Raw genomic sequence first — 7,500 nt, 5'->3', positions numbered from 1 at the left:
CACGAGGCCTGCAAAGGAGCCTTAGGGCCTCAATACCTAGAGTTCCCTGGGACCAGTTTTTTGGTCCGGGCACGTCACTTGACTTGAATGAAGAGTCTCTCTCTCTCTCTCTCTCTCTCTCTCTCTCTCTCTGTCTCTTTCAATGCGTGGCGGACACTGATTGATTTCTGAGACGCACACGATCGGCTACTGCCCCCTTGATCAGACTTAGTGGTGTTAGAGCTGCTGTTTCGTGGGTGAAAGCATCAAAGTTATTATTCTAAAAAAAATTCAAGCAACTCAAGTCCCCTTTGAAAGACCTGAAGACTGCTTTAACTAGTAATTATCAACTTGACCCTGATTCCTAGCTATTTCAGTTACATTTTAAGCTATCTGGGCGCCAGATTTAGAGCTGTCCAAGAACTCTGAAGACTCTTTTCTAAACGCACATTAGGCTGTACATTCAGCTGCAACTGGTCTTCAACTTCAGGCTGCTCTAGCTTCAAATGGCAGACTGCAGTGTCTGCAAAATCTTCGAAATTGAGATATGCCACCTACTGGGGGTCGTGAAACACTAATACACTAGTCACTGCAGTCTCTGAACGGTTCTCCAAAGCTTTCCACGAGTAATTAGGCGGTTCCCATTTGCAGTATCTGCTAAATCAGCAGTAGAAAACTGTAGTGTCTTTTAACACCATTTTTGTCAGTTTTTGTATTTCTGCAGATACTGCAGTCTTCCATCTTAGGGCAGCGCTGTGTCCAGAGTTCAAAGGTGCCTGGAGCCAACTTCAGGGAGATGCCTCAGTCATACTTTAATTGCAGAGTCGTGAATGAGAGAGAGAGAGAGAGAGAGAGAGAGAGAGAGAGAGAGAGATTAAACAGCCTACTGCATGGAGACGTGTTAACTCAGTCTAACAACGGGATATGTTGAAGGTTTGTCCTTGAAAAAACAAGAACCCCGCAAATGGCAATATCTGAATATGCGAATCTGCTTTTATTTACTTATTATATTCTTTTGAAGGCCAGCTTACGGCATTCCGAAGGCCGCGTGAGTAGCCCAGACCAGAAAACACACAAGAAACAGTTAAAAGACCTCTTAGGTAGAGGTAGGTTATAGCAAGTCGGGGAAAACGGAAGCATAGAAAGAATCTAGAAGCCAGAAGGATTTAAATTGAGCTATGTTGTTGTATATATTATGTCTGGGGAACATTTCATATCTCATGGTGATCAGCAAATGTGTTGCTTTTTATAGTTTTTGTAATTATTTATATATAGTATATATATATAATATATATATATATAAATTATATATATATATATATATATATATATAGATATATATATATATATAACATTATGTTTGAGTAACTTTACATATCTCATGGTAATCAACAAATGCGTTGCTTTTTATATTTGTTATATATATATATATATATATATATATATATATATATATATATATATATATATATATATATATATGTGTGTGTGTGTGTGTGTGTGTGTGTGTGTGTGTGTGTGTATTATACACTGTACAAATGAAAAAGAATATGGTTACCACTGACAAGGTAGTGGTTGTGACATACACAGCTCTAAAAATAAATAAATAAATAAAAATAAAAAAAAAATATAAAAAAAACAAAAAAAACGTAAAAAACTTTGCTTTGAGATACAAAACAAAAAACTGCAAAAGAGAGAGGAGATTACTATTCCGACAGATTCATGCGTTTTTTAGTTATTCCGAATTGGCACAGCCTATGATAATAAAACATGACTGGAGGGAACGCGAGGTTTTCCGTTGAACCCGATACTCTTGTGAACGCGCTGACATTCCAGTGACGGGCATTTAAATATTATATAATTTCTGAAATATTTTAGCGGTCGGGTTAGTTTTTTTTTTCTTATTATTTTTTTTTTTGCACAAGCTGGCAGGAACATTCTAAAATTGAATTCCATAAAGTGTTAACGCTAGGCATGACGAATCACACGGAATTTCGTAACGGCCTATGCACGGACGTCCTTGAGACGTAAATATACTATAAAATGAAGTGGTACACATAGTATGCTTATCAAGTTGATGGATATTGTGTCATATACATCGTAGCATGTTTCCGTACGAGCGAGAGAGAAGTTATTCGACGGGGAAATGGAATTATATAATATAATAAATACTGCACATGGATACATTTACCTCCATGAACGAGAGGATACGGTCAGCCTAGTATCAATTTTATAAACGCCTCATGTGGAGGTTCCTGGCAACTGTCCATGTACTGCCAACGCTCAAGCAGATAATATATAATTTTTTTTTTTAGTATAAAAAATCGGTCAGTTTTGATCCGGGTGTTTAATAGAGTCGAGTTTTGCATCCGGTACATCGAAATGATTGGAGCAGCGGTTTGGTAAACTGCTGTTGGGAAACGGACGGAAAAAGAGAAAAAAGAAAATAATTGGTAATTACGATATTATACAAACTGGCAACTGCCGAAATTGGCGTCTGCCTGGGTTTGATTTTTGAAGCATGAGAGAGAGAGAGAGAGAGAGAGAGAGAGAGAGTAATTCATAAGCCCACCTCCATCTCCCCTCACCCCACCCCCACCCCCCCTTCCCGAAATCGCCCTTTGAACAACATGGTCCATAAATATTTTTCACCCCTTCCTTTTCCGTCCCCCCTCACCCCCTCCCACAAACACAAACACAGTCTGCATATATATGACCTAGATTACAAGCTGGCCTAAATCCAGAGCCAGCCTTTTTTTTTCCCGCTCCCCCCCCCCCCTCAAAAAGAACTATAATATGTACCAACAATTTACAGATGTAAGGAATCACTTTTAAGAATATATATATATATATATATATATATATATATATATATTGCATTTAACTTTTGCTTTGTAAGCGTATTGCTTAAGTGGCCTTATTTTTAAAATATTAATGATAATAATAATAACAGACTTACATCGAATAATAATAATATTAATAATATTTTGACTACAGTAAAAAAATGGTAAAGAGGATTAAAATAATACTCTTAATGAATATTATATGTTCTTACCCACGGCTACGTAGTTATATATATATAAAAAAGACTCAAAACGTTTATTGCTATAATGTTTGAAGAAAAAACACTAAATATTTTTAATTACACGGAAGGATTTATCTTTGAGTTCATATACTTCAAATGCCTAGAAAACGAGAAATAATGTTTTTTTTAATTAGAGAGTAAATTACATAGTACTGTGAGCTTTAATGAAAACGTGCTATGAAAAACTAGTTTTTTAATTTAAAAAAAAAACTCTGAGTTACGTGGCAGACACAACTAGTTTTAAGAATAAACATTTATTTAAAATTATAAACTTCCAGTTTTATGTTTAAAAAAATTATACTATATATATATATATATAATAATATATATATGTGTGTGTGTGTGTGTGTGTGTGTGTATGTGTGTATTCTGTACTAGCCTTTCAAATTAGTTTTATCTATATAACCATCATCCATCAATTTTGAATTTTACAGTTAATTTCAAGTTTTATAAGGGCGAGAGAAAATAGTTTTTATAAGAGGCAATCACGTAACAATATATATATATTTTAAGGATTATGTCCCATTGTAGTTCCTCGCTGGCCGAGTGGTTTTCGAGCTGGGCTGCCAATTCGGTGATCCTAGGTTCGATTCTCGACTCGGTCAACGCGGAATCAGAGAAATTTAGTTCTGGTGATAGAAGTTCATTTCTCGATATAGTGTGGTTCGGATCCCACAATAAGCTGTAGGGCCAGCCCTAGGAGAGCTGTTAATCAGCTCAGTGGTCTGGTAAAACTAAAATATACTTAAGGATTATGTCCCGGAATTGAATGGGCCGTAGGCCTATAAGTGAGAAGAATCTGATGGGTAAGAAGGGAAAAAGTCCTATTTTTGAAGTACCGCGTTGTGTGTGTGTGTGTGAGAGAGAGAGAGAGAGAGAGTTAGCAACTGTGTGGTGTACTACTACCGGGGAGGTAGTTGAGTCACCCATTCCGCTCTCTCTCTCTCTCTCTCCTCTCTCTCTCTCCAAGGGTTATACTGTGGGGTCAGATCCTTTTGTAACTGCCTCCGACGACCCGATTCTAATGGGATGCCCGGGAGAAGAGGAAAGGGCACAGCAGATCCTTTTGTGAAACCTTTAAAGGATCCTTTCAACACACCCCCCCTGGCCATAGGCCTATCCAACGTTCCTCCAGGAACGGTATTATGCAAGCACGGCCGGCCATTGAGTCTAGTATGTGTGTCGGTCAGACGCAAGCCAGCTCACGGATTTTAACACTTTTGTCCAGCCTCCCACAGTGTACACACACATACACACGCACACACACTCACTCACTCATTCTCACACACACACATACACAACAGAGAGAGAGAGAGAGAGAGAGAGAGAGAGAGAGAGAGAAGTAGTTCACATGATGGCATAAATCGTCATGGGACTAGGCTTAATTTCAAATTATTAGAACCTCGAGTAGTAATAATAAGATGGTATATATAAGTACGAAGGGTCTTCGCTGTTGGCAACACTTGTTTAAGAGGTACTTGCGTTTATAGTGATAATGATAATGATAATACAAGTGGTGTACCTAGCAAACGTTATTTAACTTTATAAGTAATTATTCAAGGTGTACCAAAATACATAATTAGAAGTGAACACAACTGCTTATGAACATTTTTTAGTGCGTAGTTGAAAATATAGCCGGAAAGGGCCTATGAAAGCTGTTCATGTTGTTGATCAACTTAATTGTTTATTGATCTATAATCTTTGCAATCAGACTATGTTATATAGTAGTTTGTTTACGTGAGAAGAGAGCAAGAAACGGCGCTTACAAGGGCAGCTGATATCTGCGCTCCATTTCTGCAAACCCTTTTAGGTCAATCTATCTGTTACTCTTTGCATTTGAATATGTAACCAACAAGAGCACAAAGAAGTCTATGTCTACGCACATTTTTTGTTTATCTGTTTACGTAAGTCTGTTTACAACCTACAACTGTTCAAAAGTCTGTGACATAAAGTCTAACTCTGCTCACTCGTCCATTTTTTATCAAGTAGAACACGCTGTGAGCACATGGGCACTCTGAATGCCTTTTTGAGTGATGGTTCGTGTTCCAGACACTTCTTGTGGGGGGGGGGCATTTGGGGCATTGGAGTAGCTGCAGCAGGGCACGGCGTTATCTTTAGTATGCTGGGTATCTCCAAAGGGAGACTCCTGTGCCTGTGAGCTGATCTGTGGTACTAAATTCTTTATCGCGCATCGGGCAACCAGGGTTCATACTGGTTCAAATCGAAGGTCGTGGGAACTGTATATGTTAGCTACAGACATTTCCTCTTTAATTTTTCAATTTTAAAGCGTGACTGATGTAACAGGAAGGGCTGAAAAAAAAAAAAAATGTCACGAATGGAGAATAAACTTTTGGATAGGTGCACTGCCTAGCATTTTACTGATCGTGGCTGGAACGGAGACGAGCTAAGAAATAAAACCAGTAGTTACTAAAGAGACAGTGTATCATGGTTCCTGAATATTTGAAAGATTCAACCTCCTCATTCATCCATTCAGCAATTAGCGTCGCTCCATACATGCATAGGCCTATACTCTGTCCTCACCATCATCATCTGTTTTACTTATTTTATATTGCAAGTCTGGTCTTTCTAGATATACGATCTCGCTGATTACCTCTGTCACTAAACCACTTCGAGGCTCTTCCTTCGCTTGAATTCTCGGTATGTCAAGGCACCTTTTAAATGCTGGGCTGGTTTTAGTGGTACCCATCCTGAATTAATGAATATACCCCTGTGTAACAGAGAGAGAGAGAGAGAGAGAGAGAGAGAGAGAGAGAGAGAGAGAGAGAGAGAGAGAGAGAGACTAGTCGTTCGCGGTATTTTATGAGAATATGTGTGTGGGAGATGTATAGACTTACGTACACTCACGTCAGGCATTTACTGTGGTTGGCTGTTTATGCATTATAATGTGAATAACTCTGTACTCTCTCTCTCTCTCTTTCTTTCAAATACACCTAAATACCCACCCACACACACACACACACACACATACCCAAAATATCCGCAGTGACCCAACCACTCATTTCTTGAACCTCTAGTACTAAGTTAGTCATCCCAACTTCTGCTGACATTTGCCAAAAAGTGGCCGAAGGAGTTTCCTCCAGTTCATCAGATTGTATTGTCATCTTTAAGACTTCCCCGATTTCGTAAACCTAGACTCAGGAACTCCTGGCCCACCCTCTGCAAATGAATGCGGAAAAAAAGGTGAAGATAAAAGTAAAGATAAAAAGGAAAACGTAAATGGAAAATGGCAACACTACAGACATTATATGACGGTTCGTAAAATGGGAAAATAATATGTAGGAGTGAGCATAATAATAGTAATAATGACAATAATAATAATATCATCAGTAAGACAAAACTTTTGTCTGTTATCACTTTCTAAGTTACAACAAAGATGATTGATAGTAACAACTGCTGCTATTTTTATACTGATTTTATTGCTGTAGGAAAATGATGTGAATCAACACTTAAGTGCAAAATTAGGCTGTTCATATGAGCCTGTCTTTTATTTAAAAGTCTGAGAGTTTCATGTTACAGATACAGGCTTAGAAACCTTTGATACAGGAATGATAAACACACACACACACACACACACTTAATCCCACAAATCCGGCACTGGTGAACATTACAAAGCATATAGGTTCGCATCTTAAAGTCCAACAGTTCCGGGAGCAACCACAAGATGGCAGCGTCGGTGACACGTATACTAAATGACGCTACACGACCACATTTGGCCTACGAACACAGGAAATATCCCACAGACATCTTGAAATGGAATACCCCTTCTGTGTATACATAGTTCATGTCTCCAGCTTAAGTCCGTAACAAGGCCCTGGCCTACGGCCTGCTTCTTCAGATAACATTCTGGCCATCTTTCCTGTTGCTGAGCCAGACCTACTAGGCCTACTTTATAGCAACTGCCATGTCTGGGCGTGTGAATTCGGAACATAAAATAGGAAAAGAAAATATGGTAAGCGGGGACGACCCTTGTTCTGTTAAACCATGGAGTGTTGATACACATGCGCGGTCGTATCAACCGATGTACAACTACGTAACACACGCACATACTCACACACACACACACACACACACACACACACACACACACATAAATCTAGACCAATATTCAAGGGCTAAGACTGTTCTCACATGAGTCTATGGAATCATGTTGTGAGTGGCAAGATATTTTATATAATATTCCTTTTTTTTAAAAGGATATTTGTTTTTATAAGACTAATTTTCTACACCTCCAATCCAGACTTGGGACTGACTCAAGCGTAAATATATAATATAGAACAATACGATAATGGAAACATGTGAGAAGTGAGATTATTTATATAATATTCCCTTTTTTAAAAGGATGTTCGCTTTTATACGACTGTTTATGTCAATTTAAAACAGTTTACAACACCTCCAATCCAGACTTGGGACTGACT

General features: G+C 38.3%; 1 protein-coding gene across 1 annotated transcript in view; it reads left to right on the top strand.

Moving 5' to 3' along the window:
• The window catches only part of LOC135214367 (protein unzipped-like), a 58,385-nt gene that overhangs the window by 1,302 nt on the left and 49,583 nt on the right, over nt 1-7,500 (top strand). The window lies entirely within an intron of this gene.

This window comes from Macrobrachium nipponense, chromosome 45 (genome assembly GCF_015104395.2).
Source record: "Macrobrachium nipponense isolate FS-2020 chromosome 45, ASM1510439v2, whole genome shotgun sequence".
NCBI lineage: Eukaryota > Metazoa > Arthropoda > Malacostraca > Decapoda > Palaemonidae > Macrobrachium > Macrobrachium nipponense.
The sequence above is the reverse complement of the archived record's forward strand: the minus strand, read 5'-3'. Positions and strand labels throughout refer to the sequence as shown.